Genomic DNA, 24,730 nt, shown 5'->3' with positions numbered 1-24,730 from the left:
AAATATAAAAGTACATCAGCTAAATAATTATGTAGATGTGTAGAATAATAAATGAATGTTTTAATGTGTGTGTTCCTTGCATTGCTGTTACAGGGTCCAGTCCCTCAGACAGCTGCTCAGGTGGCTGTACCGGTTCCTGCAGCAGTGTGTGCTTCTGTGTCAGTAAGTCATTTAAGATTTTTATAAAGCATAGAGCATCTGCAGTGATTTTTACAAGTATCAAGTATGTTCATGTGTTGTTTTGTCATTGCCAAGACTGCAGACCCCAGGACTGACACACCTGAAGCTTCAGCGACTCCCCAGCTGCCCCGCCGGTGGAAAGAGGGCTTGCCAACTGCAGATCACAAATGGATGGCAAAGAGCGTCCTGAAGGTGGGACCCCAGGGGAAACTGGAGCTTCAGCAAAACCTGAAGCTCTGGTATTATCCTCCAAAGCCAAGCCAGCTGTACCACCAGGCTCCTACACCGGACGGCTTCTTTGTGCATCCACTGCTGGCCTGGATGGCGTATAAGTTGTGGAAGGTGAAGGTGGTCTGTCCCAACCCTGCCTGTGGCCAGCACCAACTCACAGAAACAGGGTTGCATAAGAGGGCACGACAGGTCCTGGACGTGGACAGGATATACAACATCCTGAGACATCACATACCACAGAGGCTCTCAGCTGGAATTGATCAATCATGCAATCTGGTGTCATTTCACAACTGACTAGCCTACTCAACTCATCTTCTTTCCAGAACACAACCATTACAGCACACACCTGAAGGTTCCACCGAGATTTGAACTGGGATCACTGGATTCAGAGTCCAGAGTGCTGACCTTTACACCATGGAACCATTGCTATCATTAACGTGCAGTCATACATCTTCACACAAGGATGAAATAAATAAAGGAGGAGCAAGTAATGTGTCCGCCCAGTTTCGAACTGAGGACCTCTCACATGTTAGGCGAACGTGATAACCACTACACTACGGAAACTGGATCCATATCTGTTCAAGAGTGTTCCTGAAGTGAAAGAATGAGGTAAGTTTTCCCAAATTTTGTTGCTCGCGGAAAGAGATTGTGGAGTCGCAACAAATCGAGTCAGAAGTGGGATTGTAACACAATCCTCTGGGAGAGCATGGATAGATAGCAGCATCGTAAATGAATATGCAAGAGGAAACCAAAAAAGCTTCAACTATTAACACAGAGGTGTGACATCACATACCACAGATCCTCTCAGCTGGAATTGTGCACTCTGGTGTCATTTCACAACTGACTAGCCTACTCAACTCATCTTCTTTCCAGAACACAACCATGACAGCACACACCTGAAGGTTCCACCGAGATTTGAACTCGGATCACTGGATTCAGAGTCCAGAGTGCTGACCTTTACACCATGGAACCCCTTCCTCAGTCAATTTACGCTCTCAGTCATGCAAATGCTTGACCATGAAATGGTTTTAGCAACGTGATTTTTTTTGTCAATTTTTCAGTGATACTCTTACAACTTGTATTCTCAGAATTGGCACGACAGTCAAGCAACACATTCTGTATCTTCTTCAATGGTCAAAGGTTAGAATCCGCCTGTCAAGCGGAGGAACAGGGTTCGATTCCTTGACCGAAGGTTGCCATTTTCGCTCAGCAGCTTGGGGTTTGCCAAAGTCCGTTTCAAACAACAGCATCGGAAAATCTTTTTAAAACCTGCAAAAATTGACTTTACATATCAAGAATAGCAGATGAGGCTCCCCTCCTATCCATAATTATGAATATGTTGATGTTGCTATCATTAATGTGCAGTCATACATCTTCACACAAGGATGAAATAAATAAAGGAGGAGCAAGTAATGTTTCCGCCTAGTTTCGAACTGAGGACCTTTCGCGTGTTAGGCGAACGTGACAACCACTACACTACGGAAACTGGAACCATACCTGTTCACGAGTGTTCCTGAAGCCAAAGAATGAGGTAAGTTTTCCCAAATTTTGTTACTCGCGGAAAGAGATTGTGGAGTTGCAACAAATTGAGTCAGAAGTGGGATTGTAACACACTCCTGTGGGAGAGCATGGATAAATAGAAGCATCGTAAATGAATATGCAAGAGGAAACCAAAAAAGATTCAACTATTAACACAGAGGTGTGACGTCACATACCACAGATCCTCTCAGCAGGAATTGATCAATCGTGCACTCTGGTGTCATTTCACAACTGACTAGCCTACTCAACTCATCTTCTTTCCAGAACACAACCATGACAGCACACACCTGAAGGTTCCACCGAGATTTGAACTCTGATCACTGGATTCAAAGTCCAGAGTGTTGACCTTTACACCATGGAACCCCTTCCACAGTCAATTTACGCTCTCAGTCATGCAAATGCTTGACAATGAAATGGTTTTAGCAACGTGTTTTTTTGTCAATTTTTCAGTGATACTCTTACAGCTTGTATTCTCAGAATTGGCACGACAGTCAAGCAACACATTCTGTATCTTTTTCAATGGTCAAAGGTTAAAATCCGCCTGTCAAGCGGAGGAACAGAGTTCGATTCCTTTACCGAAGGCTGCCATTTTCGCTGGGAGCAGGTCGTTTAGGCCATTAGCGTTTAGGCCGCAGTCGTTTAGGCCCCCCTGCAGTCGTTTAGGCCAAGCTACCTGCAGCTGAAATCTTTATTATTGTACATTCGTCATTATTTGAAGTGGGCGTTTTATTTTGAAGACGGTTTGTGCAGTTCCTCTTCCTTTCTTCACGTTCACCACTCGACATGTTTACACCGGTGCGGCACTCACTGACGATGTAAGTTATGTTCATACTGATGTGAAATGAATGTATACATATTACTTACCTTTCTTGCTCCTGGTGTGTATTTGCACTCTTTAAAATGTCCGTTTCTGCTCGTTAGCATGATCGCGATTTAGCATTGTTAAGCTAACCGAATTTGTATTATACAGCATTATTGTCCAATGAATGTGGCAATGCGGATGATTATTTCCACAATTTTATGAATTTATAAATCACCATTTATTTAATAAAAAAAAAAACGTTTCCACACTAAAGTTGGTTATTAAATAATTTACCATAGTTATGTAGGCTACCCAGACAGACCAGTAGAGCTGACTTATATCTTATAATAACGAATGTACAGTAATAAAGATTTCAGCTGCTCAGGTAGCCTAGCCTAAATGACTCCTCTGTTGGCCTAAACGACTGCAGGGGGTCCTAAACGACTGCGGCCTAAACGCCAATGGCCTAAACGACCTGTATCCTTTTCGCTCAGCAGCTAGGGATTCGCCAAAGTCTGTTTCACACCATAGCATCAGAAAATCTTTTGAAAACTTGCAAAAATTGACTTTACATGTCAAGAATAGCAGATGAAACTCCCCTCCTATCCATAATTATGAATATGTTGATGTTGCTATCATTAACGTGCAGTCATACATCTTCACACAAGGATGAAATAAATAAAGGAGGAGCAAGTAATGTTTCCGCCCAGTTTCGAACTGAGGACCTTTCGCGTGTTAGGCGAATGTGATAACCACTACACTACGGAAACTGGCACCATACCTGTTCACGAGTGTTCCGGAAGCCAAAGAATGAGGTAAGTTTTCCCAAATTTTGTTGCCAGCGGAAAGAGATTGTGGAGTCACAACAATTCAATATAAACACAAGAAACTTGTGCTAAAGAAAATAAAAAATAAAATAAAATAAAATAAAGGACCAGACTCAGTGAATAATTCCCTACACTCCGTATTATATAGATCAATGAGCAGTGCTGACCAACATATCATTGGGGTCATCAGGTGGGAACCTCCTTTCATCAGTGTTTCGTCTAGTTGGGCCCACGACACCTCCAGGAGGCTAGACAATGACCACTGGCGTCCCAGAGTCACCCCCCTAATGCCAGCCAACACTGCCCCTCACACCACAACGACCATAATCTACCTCAGCCTCTCACCAACTGCACACCAGTTAAAGCGGGGTGGGGATGCAAACCCTGGTTCGGGTAGGGGGAGAAATAAAAAAGGTAAGAAAAGCAGGAATGGGATTCAAACCCTGGTTCGGGTAGGGGGTAATGAAAATATAGAGAGTGCCAGAGGTGGAGGAAAGACAAGACACACTAGCAGATTCAGCAGACAACCTCACCTAAACAGTCCTATAATCACTAAAATACCAGCAAAAACAAATCCATACAACTCACTCTCACCAACTGCACACCAGTCACAGCGGGGTGGGGATGCAAACCCTGGTTCGGGTAGGGGGAAGAAATAAAAGAGGTAAGAAAAGCAGGAATGGGATTCAAACCCTGGTTCGGGTAGGGGTAGTGAAAATATAGAGGGTGCCAGAGGTGGAGGAAGGACAAGACACACTAGCAGATTCAGCAGACAAACTCACTTAAATAGTCCTATAATCACTAAAATACCAGCAAAAATAAATCCATACAACTCACTCCAAGCCAACTCACCCAAAATGGCCGCCTGGTTTCAAAAGGATCACATGTGCCAAACCCACCACTTAAAGCTATGGTAGGTAATCCTAGAGAGCTAGCAAGAGAGCTAGCAAGATTCGAAAGTGTCCCCTCCTCTAAGCTCCACCCCCCCTCCCCATTCCGTCAGTGCTTCATCCAAAGCCGGTAGAACCGCATGCGCACACGGAGCAGGGAGCCAACAGAGGGGGGCGTAGGCAGAAAGCAGAGGCATCTGATTGGTTTTTGTAGGCGCTCCAATCCGAGATCAGCGGGACGCTGATCTCGGATTGGTCAGCTTTTTCTCAGTCCTGCAGCTGCCACAGAGGTCTGATTATTTTCGTCCCTTTTTCTAAATACATCTTGTATAGATTTCTCTCAGGACAGACGGACCATTTCACCCAGTATTACAAAATGTGTTTCTGAACAGGATTACCAACCATGCCTTTAAATAGCTTGAACTTCTTCTTTACTTTTTCAAAAGTCTGTTTACCCTAAGTGCTCCCCCTGCTGGGCCCCCAGCTGCTATTGCTTCTTCTTATCCAAATCCACTGACTGGATTGTAATGCTTTATCTGAAACCTCCTGCACTATTTTTCTCACACTCTGTCCAGTTACACCCAGCTCCCTCAACAATGAGACAACAGACTTTGCAACAAATCCTCTACATCCTACTTCCACTGGACAAATTCTAACCTTCCATCCTCGCTGCTCTGCTTCTGCCCTCAACTCCACATATCTAAGCTTTTTCCTTTCATATGCTTCCTCTACCAATTCCTCCCAAGGAACAGTCAGCTCTATGAAATAGACTCTCATTCTACTCCTAGACCACAAGACTATATCAGGCCTTAAGTTTGTAGAGGCTATTTCCTGGGGAACAACAAGCTTATTTCCTAAATCTACCTGCATCTCCCAATCACAAGCATCCTCCAAGCTGCCGTGCCTCCTTATCGTCTTTTTAACTTTCTCCCCCTGTTGAACAAACTGAATTGCAACTCTCTGTACCTTGGACCCTCCTAAGTTTACCTGCCTTCGTTTATCTTCAATACCTGCAGCTAAACTTCTTAATACTTGGTCATGTCGCCATGTATACCGGCCTTGTGACAGACTAACCTTACAACCTGACAAAATATGCTTTAGAGTTGCAGTACCTGAACATAACGAACATAACGGGTCTCCATTTACCCAGAGTTTTAGGTTCTGGGGAGTAGGCAATACATCATATGTTGCCCCTATCAAAAATCTAATACTCCTTTCCTCCATACTCCACAGTTCTTTCCAACTAAGCTTTTTCTTTTCTACACCTTCCCAGTTCACCCACCGTCCCTGCTTAGCCTGAGCCACTGCCTTTGCACCCCTTAACATTTCCTCCTGTCTACGAATCTGCTCAACAACTAGCTTTCTCTTCTCCTTGGGACCTGCTCTACTCCACACTAGTTTGCCTGGGCCAAGCCCCAAGCCTCCCCGGCCTATTTGCACATTGCCCACAATCTCTGTATGTCTAAGAGTTGCTTCTGCCTCCTGAGCTGCCAATCTTGGTTTCCACTTCCTCCCCTTGGTTGGGTTTGGAACCACCTTACTAACTACCACATCTTTACTCCCAGCTAACAGGAGCTCTGTCCTAACTTTAGTACATTTAAACTCCTCTACTAGACTAGATACTGGGAGCTGGAGTATGCCTTTCCCATACAGTGCCACAGTACTTAAACATCTAGGAACACCTAGCCACTTCCTAATATAAAAGCTAACTAATCTTTCCATTTTTTCTACAACAGATAATGGAATCAAATTGAGTCAGAAGTGGGATTGTAACACACTCCTCTGGGAGAGCATGGATAAATAGAAGAATAGTAAATGAATATGCAAGAAGAAACCAAAAAAGATTCAACTACTAACACAGAGGTGTGACATCACATACCACAGATCCTCTCAGCTGGAATTGATCAATCGTGCAATCTGGTGTCATTTCACAACTGACTAGCCTACTCAACTCATCTTCTTTCCAGAACACAACCATGACAGCACACACCTGAAGGTTCCACCGAGATTTGAACTCGGATCACTGGATTCAGAGTCCAGAGTGCTGCCCTTTACACCATGGAACCCCTTCCACAGTCAATTTACGCTCTCAGTCATTCAAATTCTTGACCATGAAATGGTTTTAGCAAGATGTTTTTTTGTCAATTTTTCAGTGATACTCTTACAACTTGTATTCTCAGAATTGGCACGACAGTCAAGCAACACATTCTGTATCTTCTTCAATGGTCAAAGGTTAGAATCCGCCTGTCAAGCGGAGAAACAGGGTTCGATTCCTTGACCGAAGGTTGCCATTTTCGCTCAGCAGCTAGGGATTCGCCAAAGTCTGTTTCACACCATAGCATCAGAAAATCTTTTGAAAACTTGCAAAAATTGACTTTACATGTCAAGAATAGCAGATGAGGCTCCCCTCCTATCCATAATTATGAATATGTTGATGTTGCTATCATTAACGTGCAGTCATACATCTTCACACAAGGATGAAATAAATAATGGAGGAGCAAGTAAAGTTTCCGCCCAGTTTCGAACAGAGGACCTTTCGCGTGTGAGGCGAACGTGATAACCACTACACTACGGAAACTGGCACCACGAGTGTTCTGGAAGCCAAATAATGAGGTAAGTTTTCCCAAATTTCGTTGCTCGCGGAAAGAGATTGTGGAGTTGCAACAAATTGAGTCAGAAGTGGGATTGTAACACACTCCTCTGGGAGAGCATGGATAAATAGAAGAATCGTAAATGAATATGCAAGAAGAAACCAAAAAAGATTCAACTAGCAACACAGAGGTGTGACGTCACATACCACAGATCCTCTCAGCTGGAATTGATCAATCGTGCAATTTCACAACTGACTAGCCTACTCAACTCATCTTCTTTCCAGAACACAACCATGACAGCACACACCTGAAGGTTCCACCGAGATTTGAACTCGGATCACTGGATTCAGAGTCCAGAGTGCTGACCTTTACACCATGGAACCCCTTCCACAGTCAATTTACGCTCTCATTCATTCAAATTCTTGACCATGAAATGGTTTTAGCAACGTGTTTTTTTGTCAATTTTTCAGTGATACTCTTACAACTTGTATTCTCAGAATTGGCACGACAGTCAAGCAACACATTCTGTATCTTCTTCAATGGTCAAAGGTTAGAATCCGCCTGTCAAGCGGAGGAACAGGGTTCAATTCCTTGACCGAAGGCTGCCATTTTCGCTCAGCAGCTAGGGATTCGCCAAAGTCTGTTTCACACCATAGCATCAGAAAATCTTTTGAAAACTCTCAAAAATTGACTTTACATGTCAAGAATAGCAGATGAGGCTCTCCTCCTATCCATAATTATTAATATGTTGATGTTGCTATCATTAACGTGCAGTCATACATCTTCACACAAGGGTGAAATAAATAATGGAAGAGCAAGTAATGTTTGCCCCCAGTTTCAAACTGAGGACCTTTCGCGTGTGAGGTGAACGTGATAACCACTACACTACAGAAACTGGCACCACGAGTGTTCTGGAAGCCAAATAATGAGGTAAGTTTTCCCAAATTTCGTTGCTCGCGGAAAGAGATTGTGGAGTTGCAACAAATTGAGTCAGAAGTGGGATTGTAACACACTCCTCTGGGAGAGCATGGATAAATAGAAGAATCGTAAATGAATATGCAAGAAGAAACCAAAAAAGATTCAACTAGCAACACAGAGGTGTGACGTCACATACCACAGATCATCTCAGCTGGAATAGATCAATCGTGCAATCTGGTGTCATTTCACAACTGACTAGCCTACTCAACTCATCTTCTTTCCAGAACACAACCATGACAGCACACACCTGAAGGTTCCACCGAGATTTGAACTCGGATCACTGGATTCAGAGTCCAGAGTGCTGACCTTTACACCATGGAACCCCTTCCAGTCAATTCACTCTCTCAGTCATTCAAATTCTTGTCAATGAAATGGTTTTAGCAACGTGTTTTTTTGTCAATTTTTCAGTGATACTCTTACAGCTTGTATTCTCAGAATTGGCACGACAGTCAAGCAACACATTCTGTATCTTCTTCAATGGTCAAAGGTTAGAATCCGCCTGTCAAGCGGAGGAACAGGGTTCGATTCCTTGACGGAAAGTTGCCATTTTCGCTCAGCAGCTCTGGGTTTGCCAAAGTCCGTTTCACACCAAAGCATCGGAAAATCTTTTAAAAACCTGCAAAAATTGACTTTACATGTCAAGAATAGCAGATGAGGCTCCCCTCCTATCCATAGTTATGAGTGTACATATTGCTATCATTAACGTGCAGTCATACATCTTCACACAAGGGTGAAATAAATAATGGAGGAGAAGTAATGTTTCCACCCAGTTTCGAACTGAGGACCTTTCTCGTTTGAGGCGAATGTGATAACGACTACACTACGGAAACTGGCTCCATGCCTATTCACTAGTGTTCCGGAAACCAAAGAATGGGGTAAGTTTTCCCAAATTTTGTTGCTAGCGGAAAGAGTTTGTTTATTCGCAACAAATTGAGTCAGAAGTGGGATTGTAACACACTCCTCTGGGAGAGCATGGATAAATAGAATCATCGTAAATGAATATGCAAGAGGAAACCAAAAAAGATTCAACTAGCAACACAGAGGTGTGACGTCACATACCACAGATCCTCTCAGCTGGAATTGATCAATCGTGCAATTTCACAACTGACTAGCCTACTCAACTCATCTTCTTTCCAAAACACAACCATGACAGCACACACCTGAAGGTTCCACCGAGATTTGAACTCGGATCACTGGATTCAGAGTCCAGAGTGCTGACCTTTACACCATGGAACCCCTTCCACAGTCAATTTACGCTCTCAGTCATGCAAATGCTTGACAATGAAAGGGTTTTAGCAACGTGATTTTTTTTGTCAATTTTTCAGTGATACTCTTACAGCTTGTATTCTCAGAATTGGCACGACAGTCAAGCAACACATTCTGTATCTTCTTCAATGGTCAAAGGTTAGAATCCGCCTGTCAAGCGGAGGAACAGGGTTCGATTCCTTGAACGAAGGCTGCCATTTTCGCTCAGCAGCTAAGGATTCGCCAAAGTCCGTTTCACACCATCGCATCAGAAAATCTTTTTAAAAACCTACAAAAATGTACTTTACATGTCAAGAATAGTAGATGAGGCTCCCCTCCTATCCATAATTATGAATATGTTGATGTTGCTATCATTAACGTGCAGTCATACATCTTCACACAAGGATGAAATAAATAAAGGAGGACCAAGTAATGTTTCCGCCCAGTTTTGAACTGAGGACCTTTCGCGTGTGAGGCGAACGTGATAACCGCTACACTACGGAGCAAAAGTTGGGGTAGTTTTGCGTATTACATGGTAAGTGTCACGGCGAATTATGCTGTAAGACTGGAGAAGGTGGGAATTGGCCAGGAGTTAGGCTACACTGGAAGTCCGGGCAAAGTAGGAAATAAGTGAACGGAATGTACACTCTAATACACAGTCAGTATTGTGAAGTGTTACCTAAAGTCCTCTGTCATTGTACAGAGACGCTATGATTTGCTTGTACAGCACCTAAAAAAAAAAACTCACTGTTGTCTATATTCATAGACACACCCAGCCTCGCTTTCAATATAACACAAGCACTCACATTCTATAATTGCCATCAGCAAATTATATGAAAATAATATAAAACATCTTATGAGAAGAAAAAAAAAGACGGTTGTTGCTCTCGTTTATTTTTTTTTAAGGTTAGTAGATGTGCAATGTTCAGCTGTCAGAAATGAAAGGCTAGCCTAATCTTTTATCATATTTGGCTGTGATCACTTTTTTGTAGCCTATCAGAATTTATATAGCCTATGACGTTCTCCCAAACAACCAGCTGTTGTAGTTTCAATTAACTAAAATAAATGCAGTCTACTACCTACAATGGGTGTATAAAAAGCGGAAAATATGTTTGATATTAAATTAGCACGCTACTTTTATTTTGGCGTTACTTCCGCTTCCGGTCTGCCCGCCGTCATGTTCGAATGTAAGAAACGAAAAATGAAAAAAGTAATTTCCAAAAACCAAATTTTGTCCGTTATTTGATTTTGGTTTTTTGTTTTTTTAGGAAGACAGAAAAATCTGTTTTTGGTTTAAAAAAAATAATTGAAAAAGGACAGGTATTTCCGTTTTTTCGTTTTGACAGAAAAACGGATTATACTTTGGTACCCAGACCGGACAGCCAATCAGAGTAGCCTGAAGACCTTTGATCCTGCGACAGCCAATCAGATCAGCCTGAAGACCTTTGATCCTGCGTCAGCCAAGCAGAGCAGCCTGAAGACGTTAGATCCTGAGACAGCCAATCAGAGCAGCCTGAAGACCTTTGATCCTGCGACAGCCAATCAGAGCAGCCTGAAGACCTTTAATCCTGCGACAGCCAATCAGAGTAGCCTGAAGACCTTTGATCCTGCGACAGCCAATAAGGGCAGCCTGAAGACCTTTAAACCTGCGACAGCCAATCAGAAAAGCCTGAAGACATTTGATCCTGCGACAGCCAATCAGATCAGCCTGAAGACCTTTGATCCTGCGACAGCCAATCAGAGATGCCTGAAGACATTTGATCCTGCGACAGCCAATCAGAGAAGCCTGAAAACCTTTGATCCTGCGACAGCCAATCAGATCAGCCTGAAGACCTTTGATCCTGCGACAGCCAATCAGATCAGCCTGAAGACCTTTGATCCTGCGACAGCCAATCAGAGCAGCCTGAAGACGTTAGATCCTGCGACAGCCAATCAGAGCAGCCTGAAGACCTTTGATCCTGCGACAGCCAATCAGAGCGGCCTGAAGATGTTTGATCCTGCGACAGCCAATCAGAGCAGCCTGAAGATCTTTGATCCTGTGACAGCCAATCAGAGAAGCCTGAAGACGTTCGATCCTGCGACAGCCAATCAGAGCAGCCTGAAGACGTTTGATTCTGCAACAGCCAATCACATGATGACGTGATTAGTTAACTGAAAATATTTTCTTTTTTGGTTCATAATTGTTGATGGTTTCTTTTTGTGGTTATTCTGTTAGTTAGTTAGTTAGTTAGTTATAGTTATGAAAGGGAATGTTTGAATTGCTACCAGTGTGTGTGCGTGTTATATAGTTCTGTTGAGAATGTGTTTTGAATAAAGTGTTTGTTGTTGTTTGTACTATTTTGTTTACTGTGTATTCCTTTTGTTCCTGAGTTGTGCGTTTGGGTTCAAGTGCTAGTTCTATTAGTTAAACACATGCCACACAGACATGAGTTGTTTTGTTTTAACACATTCAAACCATTAAAATGGTACTCCACTTTTTCCGCACACCTGCAACATTTTGGCTTCAAAATAGCAAAATGCAAGGTCACATTACAGGGTCTGACATGTTCACTCTTAACTGTAGGCTTTGTCAGGGTGTATTTTACTGTAATCTCCAGAAATCCTGACATGGGCCCAACAGTGAGGAGGACCACCACATTGTCCAGATTGAACAATCTAGACACCAAACTGCTGAAGACCTTGTATGGAGAGCCCGCTGGGACCTGCACTGAGGCAGACAGGAAGAGGCTTCAGTGGGTAATCAAAGCAGTAGTAGTATTAGCTAAATGAAGGAACAACATGAATAAGAAAAATCTGTGGAACACTTTGTTTTGTCTATTTTTCAACATATTCTTATTCCCAATCATACAAGGCTGTAAGACAAACATAATAAATCCCTGGAATAAGGGTGAAGCTTGTCCGCTGACATGTATACATACACAACCGCCATGAGCAAAAAGTTGGCGGCGAGTTATGCTGTAAGACTGGAGAAGGTGGGAATTGGCCAGGAGTTAGGCTACACTGGAAGTCCGGGCAAAGTAGGAAATAAGTGAACGGGATGTACACTCTAATACACAGTCAGTATTGTGAAGTGTTACCTAAAGGTCTCTGTCATTGTACAGAGACGCTATGATTTGCTTGTACAGCACCTAAAAAAAAACCCTCACTGTTGTCTATATTCACAGACACACCCAGCCTCGCTTTAAATATAACACAAGCACTCACATTCTATAATTGCCATCAGCAAATTATATGAAAATATTATAAAACATCTTTTAAGAAGAAAAAACAAGACGGTTGTTGCTCTCGTTTATTTTGTTTTAAGGTTAGTAGATGTGCAATGTTCAGCTGTCAGATATGAAAGGCTAGCCTAATCTTTTGTCATATTTGGCTGTGATCACTGTAACTGTCACATTTCTATTTCTACATGTTTTCTGTATTTTTATATTTATTTTGCGAAGCGCCACTAGAGGGCACTGTGATGTCAGATTGTGCTTGTGCTGAGTAGCAATAAGTCAAGAAGAAGCGATCTCGAAAGGTAAAAGAAAAGGAAAAGTATGGACACGGGTTTAAGAAACGAAGCAAGCCAAGCAAAATAAGAAGAAAGCCTAATTCCTTATGTGGTACTCAGCCAACGAGGTATTTTGTCGGTTTTATGTTGTAGAAGTAGTTTTATTTGCCAACTGTCTTTTATTTCAAGCAAGCTAATTGTTGTCCTCTCTGTTTTTTTAGTTTTCACGGTGTGTTTATGATTCTAAAACAAGATGGATTCAATAAATTGCATCAGTTGGGAAACCACTTGTGTCTGTCGGTACCTGGAGGAATTACAATCACTTTTTTGTAGCCTATCATAATTTATATATATATATAAATTATGCAGTCCATCGCCTTAACCTCTCGGCCACCTCGTCCTCTCTCTTATAAGTTTGACCATAAAAATTTCCATCTTAAACTACAGCTGGTATAATTTCAATCTCAAATTGAAGCCTCATTAGATACAATGGCCTTGCGTGCAGAGGATATGAATTTATCCTCCTTTCACAAAAATAGAATCATTATTATCTAAATGTGGTACCATGTAGGGATGTTTGAGGTTGTTTGATTTAAGATTGGGCGAAACAAAAGCAATTGCACTTAGGATAAGTCAAATTTAAGGTTGGGGTTATTACAATCTCTTCAGAATATACCCAAATGTGGAAGGCAAATTATGTCAAATTATAAAGGGCTTGCTTTCCAGGCAAAATGTGGCGGGATTGATGTCCGCACTCCTCAGAAATCTTTTAGGTGCTATTCTGGTGAGAGGCCTTAATGGTCATCTTATAAAGACCAACCAATGTGCAAATTCAAATTTGTTTAAAAAGGGAAAGAAAACAGAATCTACAAAACCATGAAACACTACGGATTTTCCACGTCTCACTGATCGAACGCAAGACTCTACTTGATACATTCAACCACTCTGAAAAACACTGAGAAAAACCAACAAGCTTCAGTTGTGAGATCTATTCCTTTTGATGTATCAAGGAATAGATTGTTTTGTCGGAAATGGTTCGTTAATTTGGAAGCGCTAAGAATACATCAACCGAAGGGGAATTAGCTCAAATGGTAGAGCGCTCGCTTAGCATGTGAGAGGTAGAGGGATCGACGCCCACATTCTCCAGTTGTCTTTCCTTTGTCCTCTGTGGAGGAAATGATTAACAGCTGGATGTGGCAAAGGTGGATGTAAACTGAAAGAAAGACAGCTCTTTCACATTAGCCTGAAGTCACACTCAAAATTCTTCATGATAGATTCAATCGCCCAAATGAACCGAGTGCAAGCAAATAAAAATATTGCGACAAAAGCATTGTTTGAAAAGCCTGCTTGTAAGAAGTGGAATCAGAATTAACAAACAACACACCAGCACACAACTTGAATGGGATTCGAACCCATGCATGTTTCTTTCTAAGTCAACTTTTAGCAACCCTGGGTCAATAATGTTATCGTTGTCGGCAGGACTCGAACCTGCACGGGGAGACCCCAATGGATTTCTAATCCATCGCCTTAACGTCTCGGCCACGACAACCACATACACTTGTGTTCACCTTTGACATTCAACGGTTACAAATCATCATTTTCATGAAGGACTTCAACTCCTGAGACAGACCTAAGTAATGGCGATCAAGAAAAAGCTTATATTTTGTTTGTTAGAAATGGTCAGTCTTCGAAATGGGTCAGAGGAAGGAGATGTCTCTTCAGAGATCAATCTGTGCAGAAGTTCATGTGATCAACCACACGTCTGGCCTTTGTTTTGTTTAATCAAATGGTCTAAGGAACTTGTGCTTCTTTCCAGGTTAACTTTTAGCAACCCTGAATCAATAATGGAGCCTCTCCGTCGGTAGCCCATCGATGGCTCGTGACGGAGTCGCCGAGGAGCGTGAGCCACGGGGCCGAGCCTGGTGCTCCGCGGAGTCTCTGTGAGCCGGAGGCCAGGAGAACAGAGGAGGACAACCGCGGCTGTCCTCTGTCCTCCGGCCCACGCAGCCGCCGCGAGCACCAGGCTCGTCTAGTAGCCTATTAGTTAGCACTAGATGCTCAACTATGCAACCAATTTCTCTCTATGACTAAATGAATAGCTGCATGATGGTCAGAAGAGAAAACTAAAGTCACTCTTAGTGTATGAACTCACCGTTGTCACTGTCCACTTGCTGTCACTAAACATGTTGCTCACGTGCACTGCGTCCCAGGCTCGTCTGTTAGCCAATTCGCTCTGTGAATAATTCGCTCTGTGCAAGACTCTACTCCCGTTCTACTTCCGCTCTCTCTCGAGTGTGTGATCCACTCCTTCCGGTGCTATCGCTAACTAGCTAGCAGTAGCCAGACACGTATAGCTTGATAGATCTCTCTCTCTCTCTCTCTCTCTCTCTCTCTCTGTGATATTTATAGTAGTAACTATGTACTGTGTGTAGATAACATTTAGGACAGTTGTCCTGTAGATACTTTAGATTTGTAGATTTTCAGCACCCTGAAAAGTACAAACTTTTCGGAACTAGAGGTAACGATTCAATCAGGTTTACACAGCTATACAAGCACAGTCTTGTTTGGTTGTGGTGGTGTTCATCTTTACAAATCTATACAAAACCTGAAGTGATAATGGTCACTAATGAAGGCTTACAACTGACCTGAGACCATACCTTTTGTACTCATTGAAATGAGTGCCCGAGTGTAAAAATCTATGTGGATTGTTGATATTGGATTATTGAATAAGTGTTGTTCAATATTTACTTAGTAAATTCTACATGTTGTAATGTCATCTCTGTGCGTTTTCATTTTAATTTCAAGTCAGGAAAAACCCGAAGCTAATGTAACGATGACAATGACACCAAGACTGTTTTTGAATGAATAATTTATTATTACATATTCAAAAGATATACACATCTCATTACAACAATGAACAATACAACCTCTACACTGGTAGAGATTTGCACAAACAAACAATAAAGATCAGTTCAGGTTTTGTATAGATTTCTAAAAATGAACAATAACTGATTGGAAGAACTGATGGTTTGAACTGACTGAAATAACTGATCATTTGAACTGACTAAAAGAACTGCTGATTGAACTTATTGAAAGTGCTCCCAATTCATTGCTGAGTTGCCCATGCCTTCACTAACGGCCCATTCTGATAATTGACCAGGAAGCAGGCCACACTGAACAATTCGTCAATGTTCCCACATATAGACAGTGGTATCTCCTTGTCGAAGAGTTTGTTCTCTTTCACTCTCCTTATGCACCTCTCCACGTGCACTCTCAGCCATGCAATTGACTGCGTCTGTCCGACATCCTCTCGACTCATTTGTTGTTTGTTGCTGAGAGAGGCCGGCCGGTACACCTTACAAGGAGCAAGGTTGTCCACAACAAACCCTTTGTCCACCATGATGGCCATACCTGGCTTCAGCAGCTTTACAATCCCGGACTGCTTAAAGATCTTGCGATCACTCATAGAGCCTGCATACAGTCCGGACACAAAGGTGACAGCACCGTGGGGTGCCATGCCAATCAAGGCCTTGAATGTAGTGTGAGATTTGTATGTGGAAAAAACCTCACTCTGAAGGAGCAGAGAGGATGGCGTCTGACAAAATATCTCCGTACAATAAAGGACCGCCTGTGTGTCAGAAAAAGCTGCAAACTCAACTGGCAGGTGAGCTCTCACTGTCGCTGGCGCTGGCTTCCTAACAGGCAGTACAGGAAATGAGTCCATGTGGAGATGATTCCACTTGCAGTAGTGCGGTGAATGCTGAACCTCTCTGCAAGATCCCTGGGAGGAAAACCCACTGACAGGTACATCAGGAAAAGAAGAAACTCGTCAGTGGGTCTCAGTTTCTGTTGAGATATAAAAACAAAAGGCCTCTGTTTAGTTACCTTGACATTGACATTATTATTACAAAGCATGAATCAGAAAACTTTCGTTTTGTTTTGTTTTTGTGTGTTGTTGTTTTGTTTGTTTGTTTGTTTTCAGTAACGTTTTACATTATGCATTGCTGTTTGGTGTGTATGTTTTTTTTTTTTATGTGAAAGCAATAAAAAATATATGAACAAAAAAGGCCTACACCTTTTAATATCACGTCACGTTACGTCATCACTTACCGTTGCTGGGTGATGGACTGTGCTGCTGCTGGCAGAGGCTGTCTTGGCGCTAGTTATGCGCACCATCTTGTGGGTCACAGCAGGTTCGATTAATGTCCAGAATGCCATGAAACTCCTGTAGGACGCAAACCTGGTATAAAACCGCACGTCATCATCTGATGCAGACAGACGCTCGATGCCAAAATGCTGACGATGTTTGAGGACTTTTAATTGCTGCTGTAACTCCCTAACCTGACGACGTAGAGCTTCATTCTCGTCGGCTAAATTACTCGCCCTCGCTCCGGTTTGAGGGACTACACAGTAATCGTGATCTGGAGCCCTTTCGGTCTCCATCTCCGAGTCCGAGTCTGACTCTGGGGCAGGACTCTAGGCCCGCGGACGCCGTTCCCAGACACTTGGTCTGGGCGCAGGTAGTTCGTACCCATTCCAAGAAAAGTAAACCGGTACGGATCCCTTCTCCAACCTCCTCAGTCCCCCGGCAGTCACGTTGAGATCAGCCTGCTTAAAGATGCCTCTCCTGGTGGCAAGTCCAGAAATGTTTTACAAGAACAATGGGGACACGCAACATTTGGTACCAATTGGCGAATTATTCTGTTAAATCTGTCACCGATGCTTGTTGTGTGGTTTGTATGAAAGACGCACAGCCTGTTGCTTTTACAGGAGTGCCTGGGGAAGTTGATCCTTTAACTTGTACTGCCTATGCCATCTGCTCTAATGGCAGTCGTAATGTGATGCTGTACCTGCCTGAAGTTGCCCCTGAGATGACAACGTCTCCATTCCATGGTATGAATTGTACTTTTCACCTGTGTTTGACACATTGTTGGCTGATGAGAGGAAGTTATTTTAAGGGCGTGGATGGCAAATATCATAGTAAGGGAGACCATTATCCTTGGAGTACTGAATGTCGCATTATTCCACCACCGCCACAGTTTAAGTTATCTAGAGCACAAAATACTTATATAGTTTGCTATGAATCCCAACCTGAACCTGCAAATGAATTCAGCAGACATGCCCTGGGCAGTGTCCCCCCTGACATGTGTAATGTTACTACTCCGTCCCTGTCACATGGGGAAGGAGTACTCAGAATTCAGTAGCTTTTCATTGTATTTTTACTAATTGCCTATTTGATTCTCCCTCCACGTCTCATTGGATTTTTAATGACACTTTGCATTCCACTCGCCCTGTCCCTGACATGTTTTGGCTGTGTGGCCGTCACAGTAAGCTACATTCCAGTTTGCCTGCCAGTTGGACTGGTAGGTGTGTCCATGTGATGTTGGTGTATAATGTCCGTATTGCTGTTGACCCTTTTGCTCCTCAACCCACCCGCTCAGTACGCAAACACTCTATTCCTGGCAGTTTTGATGATCGTGTCCATGTTGATGCAATTGGAGTTCCCAGAGGTGTCCCTGACAAATACAAAGCCACAAATCAGATAGCTGCTGGTTTGAGTCCATTTTCTTATGGCCTACTATTAACAAAAATGTGGACTGGATCAATTATCTTTTTTATAACCAACAGCGTTTTATTAATTACACTCATGATGCCATTGCCAGGATCTCCTGTTTACTAGACAGGCACTTTGGCCAACTAAGCCACAGCGCCACATGGTTCATAAAACTGATGAAAGAATAAAGAGCAGGAACTGGAGCCACCTCAGAAAATGTTTTTTGTGATTCTGTACCGCAAGAATAGTTAAAGCCATGAGTAGAAGTGCCTCCAATTGGTTCAAAACTTCATCATATCTTGCAGATATTGTTGGGTTTTCAAGTCAGACCCTGGTGTTCATGAGGAAGGCACTTTCACCAGTTACAGCCAGATCTCATGAAGCGGTGTACTTATTACACGCCAAGTCATTTACTGTGTTTTTACAAGGCTTTTTTATGCTGTTGCGCATTATTTTCCGCTACATATTTCAAGGAAATGACGTCCTGCCCTCAGCTTTTACTCTAACTCTGACTATTTCACGGTTTGTACGTTTATTTTGATGTTATGTAGTGTGACAGGAGGAGAACCTCCACCGTACTGTACCCTAACCATTTGACTTGTTATGTGAACGGAGGAAAATTACACTCTGAAAGCAGAAATGAGACTTTAGAAGCTGTGTGCTATTTACATGCACTTTCATTAAGTGGACCAGTGTAACGGATTTAGTAGAAAGCTGATAAGTCATAGCTTGCTTTGAAGGACCACAGGCACTGCTGGGATTTGAACCCAGGATCTCCTGTTTACGAGACAGGCACTTTGACCAACTAAGCCACAGCGCCACATGGTTCATGAAACTGATGAAAGAATAAAGAGCAGGAACTGGATCCACCTCAGGAAGTGGTTTTTGTGATTTATTTCCAATATTCATGTGATCTCTGCATAAATCAGGGCTTGATGTTATTCAAATTATATCTATATGTGAAAACATTGTATTAAGTCCCAGTTCAATCTTCTGTACCTCAAGAAAAGTTAAAGCCATGAGATGAAGTGCCTCCAAGTACAGACTGCTTTGGAAGTCCGGCACGAAGCACTGCTGTAAACAGCTATGGCACCATGTTGACGTACATAATAACACCTTAAGGCTCTGCTGGGATTTGAACCCAGGATCTCCTGTTTACAAGACAGGCACCTCCTGTGGGATCAAATAAGGGTCAGAAAGATTTTGTACTTGTACAATGATGTTCACATGTGTAATAAAGTTTTGAAGTTGTAAAAATATTTTGTGTCTATGTAAAAACATTTTGTGCATGTGTAACAAAGTTTTGAAGTTGTAAAAACATTTTGTGCATGTGTAACAAAGTTTTGAAGTTGTAAAAATAGTTTGTGCATGTGTAACAAAGTTTTGAAGTTGTAAAAATAGTTTGTGCATGTGTAACAAAGTTTTGAAGTTGTAAAAACATTTTGTGCATGTGTAAAACTAAATCCGACGGACACACAAATTTCCCACCTTCAAGTACGACCCTGAAGTTACAAGTTTACGAAACTCAAGTTACGAGTACGAATTTTGACCCTGTTTTGACGCCTGAGTGAATAGCCAATCAGCACGTTGAATACTGACTTGCATTATTTTGGTTACAGATACATCAGCTTTTGTGGATGAAAAAAACAAAACATACAAGTATATTTTACAATAAGTTTATTGGTTTAATTAAGTTCATTATACAATTATGTATTCTTTCAGACAAGTTACTTTGAGTTTAATTTGTGGCCCAGGAACAAAAGGAGGAAGCACTCCATACTGCCTACTTTTATAACCTTGGTGACATCATCAGGAGAAACAATCTATGATGATGGTGGTAATGTGAAGTTTGAATTAATTATTTATTGTTCGTATGATTTTTTTGGATTGTTAAAACCAGATGTGCATTAGGATGTAAAGTGATTTGCTAGAATGTGCATTGAAGGGGAAGTAATGATAGTTTGTGTTACAGGTCCCAGGCTATGGGCACTGTACACAGATAAGATTCTCTACAAAACAGTGTCTCAACCTTACCTTATGGTTCCTGTCGTAGTTCATGAATTCTCTCTACATAGTTTACTACTGCAGTATATATGTCTGCCCCAAAACACGAGGAAGGTGCAGTTGGATTGAACAGTTCATCCAATCGTTCCAGTTCTTGCATACTCAAGGGACATGCCAGTTCAGGCACCTGCACTCCAGTTTGACCAATGTCTGTCATTGCCACGTCTGGAAGATAGGGCACCTAAAACAGTGCAAAATTTGTCATGGCTGTTGTCCACAACATTGGTAAATAAAATATTGTTTTCCCTTTACCTCATTGAGAAACTTTTGCTACATCGTGAAATTGCCGATATCTATAATTAACTTACCTGAGCAGAAGCGTTTGACCTGTTTTTCCTCCATCAGTACCAACGTGTGCCCACTGAGTGTCGTTGGCGCTCAGATCCCGGCCGGCAAAAATTGCTGCTCCTTGATTGGATGGTTGGTTGGCGCGTGGGTGGGCACCGGGTTGATTGGCAAGTCAGTAAGCAACGTGCTGATTGCCTATTCACTCAGGCGTCAAAACAGGGTCAAAATTCGTACTCGTAACTTGAGTTTTGTAAACTTGTACTTGAAGGTTGGAAATTTGTGTGTCCGTCGGATTTAGTTTTACACATGCACAAAATGTTTTTACAACTTCAAAACTTTGTTACACATGCACAAAACGGTTTTACATAGACACAAAATATTTTTACAACTTCAAAACTTTATTACACATGTGAACATCATTGCACAAGTACAAAATCTTTCTGACCCTTATTTGATCCCATACATTTTGACCAACTAAGCCACAGCGCCACATGGTTCATTGAACTGATGAAAGAATAAAGCAAACATTTAGCTTGTTGTTTGAAGTACTTAAAAACAAAATTACTTTTTAAGATAGTAAGTAAGCGTTGTTTCTAAGTGATTGTTGAAATGATTATTTAAGATAGTAATTAAGGTTTTTTTAGGTGATGTGAAAACCGTTTGCTGTGACTTTCAAATATGCTTCAAAAACTGGACGTGTTTCTTCAGATAAACTCCTGACCAGCTGTGAAAAAGCAGTGAAAATGTCTGGCCTGTATAAACTTTGTGATGTCAAACAAGATCAGAGATGACATCGATTGTGATGTCACTACAGTGATGACATCACAACTTTGAGAAGGCTTCTGTTCTGTCTCTTCTGGTCTGTGGTTCCAACCACAGATTCTGGATGGAAGTGAAGTCCGGATTCCAGAATGTTGATTTGTGTTCTCTGTTAATCTCTGGACGACTTCAGCTGATTACTTCCTGTCACTGTCACGTTGGAAGGTCCACTTCTGCCAGTTTTTCAGCAGCCAGTATCATGTTTTCCACCAGCAGTGTTTCCCAAGACAGAATAATGTCAGTTTTTTTTAATGTTGCCAAAATAAACTATTACAATTACAACAAATGTCATCTCAGGGCACTTCAGTAATAAAGTCCAATTCAGGCCATTGGAGTTCAATTCATTGTAATTATAATTCAATTCATTCAATTCAGAATTAATCCAATTCATACATACAGAGCAATTCAAAAACTATTTCCTCGCTAGAGAAACCAACAGATGGCACCGAACTTGCACTATTTCTAATTAGATAGAACTTTTTAATAGTTCTAAGATCATATCTTTCTGGTTTTATTTGCATTTTACAAAGAGTCCCGAGTAATTATGAAAGTGGGGTTTTAATTAGAAGAAAAAGCCTCAAAATAAAGTGATTTTTAGGAGTATGCAGGGATTCATTTCCATCTAATGAACAGGTCAGTTATATTAAACAGTGGGCCGTGTGAGCAGCAATCAGGGGAGTAAGGAGTTCACAGCTCATAGACAGAGGCAACCGTCCGACTATTCAAAGCTTTTAAAATGAGTAATAAAATCTGACAGGTAACCAGGGAAGGAAGTCCTTTAATCCTGGAAATATTCTCCAGGTGATAGTCGGCTGACTTCCTAACTGACCTGATCTGGCTGCTGAAGCTCAGCTCTGAGTCCATAATAACACCCAGATTCCTGCTTGGTTTGTGCTTTTTAACATCACAGACTGGAGCTGAGCTCAGATTTTTAACAGCTGACAATGACCTCTGTTTTCTCTTTGTTTAGCTGCAGGAAGTTCTGGATCAGCCGGTTGGTTATTTGTTGGAGGCTCTTTGCTGGGCCAGTTATTCCTCTGTGCCAGCAGCTGAGCACCAGTTCTGCCAAAACTAACAGGAAACATCATCCTGCACCGCTGGATTATCAACAAGTAACACTGACCAAGTCAGGAGATTAAAAAGGATGCAGAGGATAGTCAGCCATCTCCTAAACACGGGACTTGTGTTTGACACCAGTCTTTGAACTGCTGTGAGACCGTTGTTTCCTTCATTCGTTTTTCAGCTTTTTTTCCAAAACTACTTGGTCGAAAGGTGTAAAACATTAAAAGTACTGGGTTAAAGTTAGAAAAGCATCATGTTTAGGAAATAAAATACACTTTTGGGGAAAAACTTGGCCAATAAGACCAGGAGCTCCTGACCTGTCTCACACATTTCAGTAAGACCTCGGGAAATTGTACCAAAAAGGGCAAAACATGTCTCCTTTAAAGGACCAATAAGAGCTACATCTCAGACTCTACAGGCCTCAGTTAACTTGTTAAATGTGTCAGTGGGTTGGTGTAAAAACTCAACATCGAGGATGTTATTTCCAGCTTCTACGTTTAACTGAAATTTGGGTAGAGCTATTTTACGACAGTAAAATATTTGGCAGTGACTAAGTGCCTTTAGCACAGACAGGAGGGTGGAGGCGAGAGGAGACAATGAGGCTGATACCAGAGCAACCAGATGAGCCTCCAGCGTCCACCTGTCCTGATAGTCCCTCACAAGCAGCTGTCTGTTGTTAGCACGTTAAGCTTTGATTGGTCTGGGCTGGTCTGTGGCATTATTTATAAACCTTCACCCTTGCTGTTTCCTCTTATAGCTTGTTTTCACCATGACAGCTGCTGGGTTCTTCCTGAGGTATAAGCACAAGCTGTCTTTTACAGTTTTTGTTTGATTGGAAACATTAGTTTATATTGCATTCTTACTCTTTGTTGTACATAATTTCAGGGTTTCCCTCTTTGCCTTGTTGACTGCTGCTACATGGGGTTTTCCCACTAAAGGTGTGCTATCATCTGTTGTGGTAAAACATTACATGCTTGCTTGAATTAGCTTCTGCTAAACTTGTTCTCATGCACCCAGGTTCAAAATCAGCAGGCCAGAGCAGCAGCGGCACAAGAGCTGCAGGTCATTTTGGCTCTTACCAGGGAGCAGCCGCTGGCCGCCCGGTGACCGTGCCCTACACTGCTTCCAGTGACGTTTATATGGCGACACCTGTGCTATCCTCTGGTGTAAGTCAACCTATTCTTCAGGCAGACCCAAGATTCAGTGGCTATGGCTCATTTGTGCCAACGCAACTGGTTGCCCAAGCTCCCGGTTTTGTCCAAGCTCCTGGCCTTGTCCAAGGTGCTCTTCAGGCAGACCCAAGATTCAGCAGCTCTGGCTCCGTTGTGCCCGTGCAAATGGCTGTGCAAGCTTCTGGTGTCCCACAGGCTGTTCAGACGGGTCCAGCATTGAGCAGCTTGGGCTCTGGCCTGCCTGCAACAGGATACTCTACTGTCACTTATGTGCCTGTTGATGTAGGATCTGACGCTGGCGCTCTGCAACCTGGAGCTGCCCAATCTGGACCACAAGGTAAATCTTCTGCTTGGAGTGTAGATGGCCCAAAATATGTTTGGAAGCCTAAAGGTGTCTGTGTGTTTTCATGTAGTCACAAGCAAATATTGCTTAGTTAAGACTCTGTGGTTTCAGAACTTCTGCTGTGAAAAGGACTAATTGTGAAATGTCTCCACACAGAAACCCAGTGGGCTATTGCTCCCTCAGTCTTTGAGGATGCGTCAGCCCAAGCCCTCAGCCTCACTGACGTTCTCCCTGCAGCCCCTCTGTCACCACCTGGCCCTGTCCTCCAGTCAGGGGAGACCTCCAGTGTCACCAAGGAAGCTGAACTCGGGAATTACCAGCAGCAGACGGAGGAATTCAGCTACCCGGATGACCGCCAAGGGTCTGGACCGGGATCCGCAACCGTACTGGTGCCACGCTTTGGTGTGGGTGGATCTCCTGACTTTGACTACAGGCTTTTGTATGGCTTGTACCCCTCTGGAACCTACAGCACCTTCAGCCAGCAGCATGAGAAGGGCAAAGACTACTTTCAGGATGTCCACTACTTGAAGGAGCATATTACTGACAGCCATGGTTCTGGGCAGCAGAAAAAGTTCTTCCCAAGTGCCCGCTAGAGCTGAACATGATGTGCAGAGGGTATGTTGAGTGGTACCTGCAAATGTCTTTATCTCAATGC

General features: G+C 42.5%; 10 non-coding genes across 10 annotated transcripts; all 10 read right to left on the bottom strand.

The window, feature by feature from the left end:
• Positions 1–1,311: 1,311 nt before the first annotated feature.
• Positions 1,312–1,383, bottom strand: trnaq-cug (transfer RNA glutamine (anticodon CUG)). Its single transcript has one exon. It is a non-coding gene; the product is annotated as a tRNA-Gln (tRNA).
• An 858-nt stretch (positions 1,384–2,241) lies between these two features.
• trnaq-uug (transfer RNA glutamine (anticodon UUG)) lies at positions 2,242–2,313 on the bottom strand. The gene has a single exon. It is a non-coding gene; the product is annotated as a tRNA-Gln (tRNA).
• A 1,136-nt stretch (positions 2,314–3,449) lies between these two features.
• trnav-aac (transfer RNA valine (anticodon AAC)) lies at positions 3,450–3,522 on the bottom strand. Its single transcript has one exon. It is a non-coding gene; the product is annotated as a tRNA-Val (tRNA).
• Positions 3,523–6,974: 3,452 nt separating this feature from the next.
• trnav-cac (transfer RNA valine (anticodon CAC)) lies at positions 6,975–7,047 on the bottom strand. Its single transcript has one exon. It is a non-coding gene; the product is annotated as a tRNA-Val (tRNA).
• Positions 7,048–7,371: 324 nt separating this feature from the next.
• On the bottom strand, positions 7,372–7,443 carry trnaq-cug (transfer RNA glutamine (anticodon CUG)). The gene has a single exon. It is a non-coding gene; the product is annotated as a tRNA-Gln (tRNA).
• Positions 7,444–8,289: 846 nt separating this feature from the next.
• On the bottom strand, positions 8,290–8,361 carry trnaq-cug (transfer RNA glutamine (anticodon CUG)). Its single transcript has one exon. It is a non-coding gene; the product is annotated as a tRNA-Gln (tRNA).
• An 841-nt stretch (positions 8,362–9,202) lies between these two features.
• trnaq-cug (transfer RNA glutamine (anticodon CUG)) lies at positions 9,203–9,274 on the bottom strand. The gene has a single exon. It is a non-coding gene; the product is annotated as a tRNA-Gln (tRNA).
• A 442-nt stretch (positions 9,275–9,716) lies between these two features.
• On the bottom strand, positions 9,717–9,788 carry trnav-cac (transfer RNA valine (anticodon CAC)). Its single transcript has one exon. It is a non-coding gene; the product is annotated as a tRNA-Val (tRNA).
• A 4,452-nt stretch (positions 9,789–14,240) lies between these two features.
• trnas-aga (transfer RNA serine (anticodon AGA)) lies at positions 14,241–14,322 on the bottom strand. The gene has a single exon. It is a non-coding gene; the product is annotated as a tRNA-Ser (tRNA).
• A 4,751-nt stretch (positions 14,323–19,073) lies between these two features.
• trnat-cgu (transfer RNA threonine (anticodon CGU)) lies at positions 19,074–19,147 on the bottom strand. The gene has a single exon. It is a non-coding gene; the product is annotated as a tRNA-Thr (tRNA).
• Positions 19,148–24,730: the final 5,583 nt, after the last annotated feature.

Source organism: Odontesthes bonariensis, chromosome 11, assembly GCF_027942865.1.
Source record: "Odontesthes bonariensis isolate fOdoBon6 chromosome 11, fOdoBon6.hap1, whole genome shotgun sequence".
Taxonomy (NCBI): domain Eukaryota; kingdom Metazoa; phylum Chordata; class Actinopteri; order Atheriniformes; family Atherinopsidae; genus Odontesthes; species Odontesthes bonariensis.
Note: the sequence above shows the minus strand (reverse complement) of the source record. Positions and strands in the feature narration are given on the sequence as shown.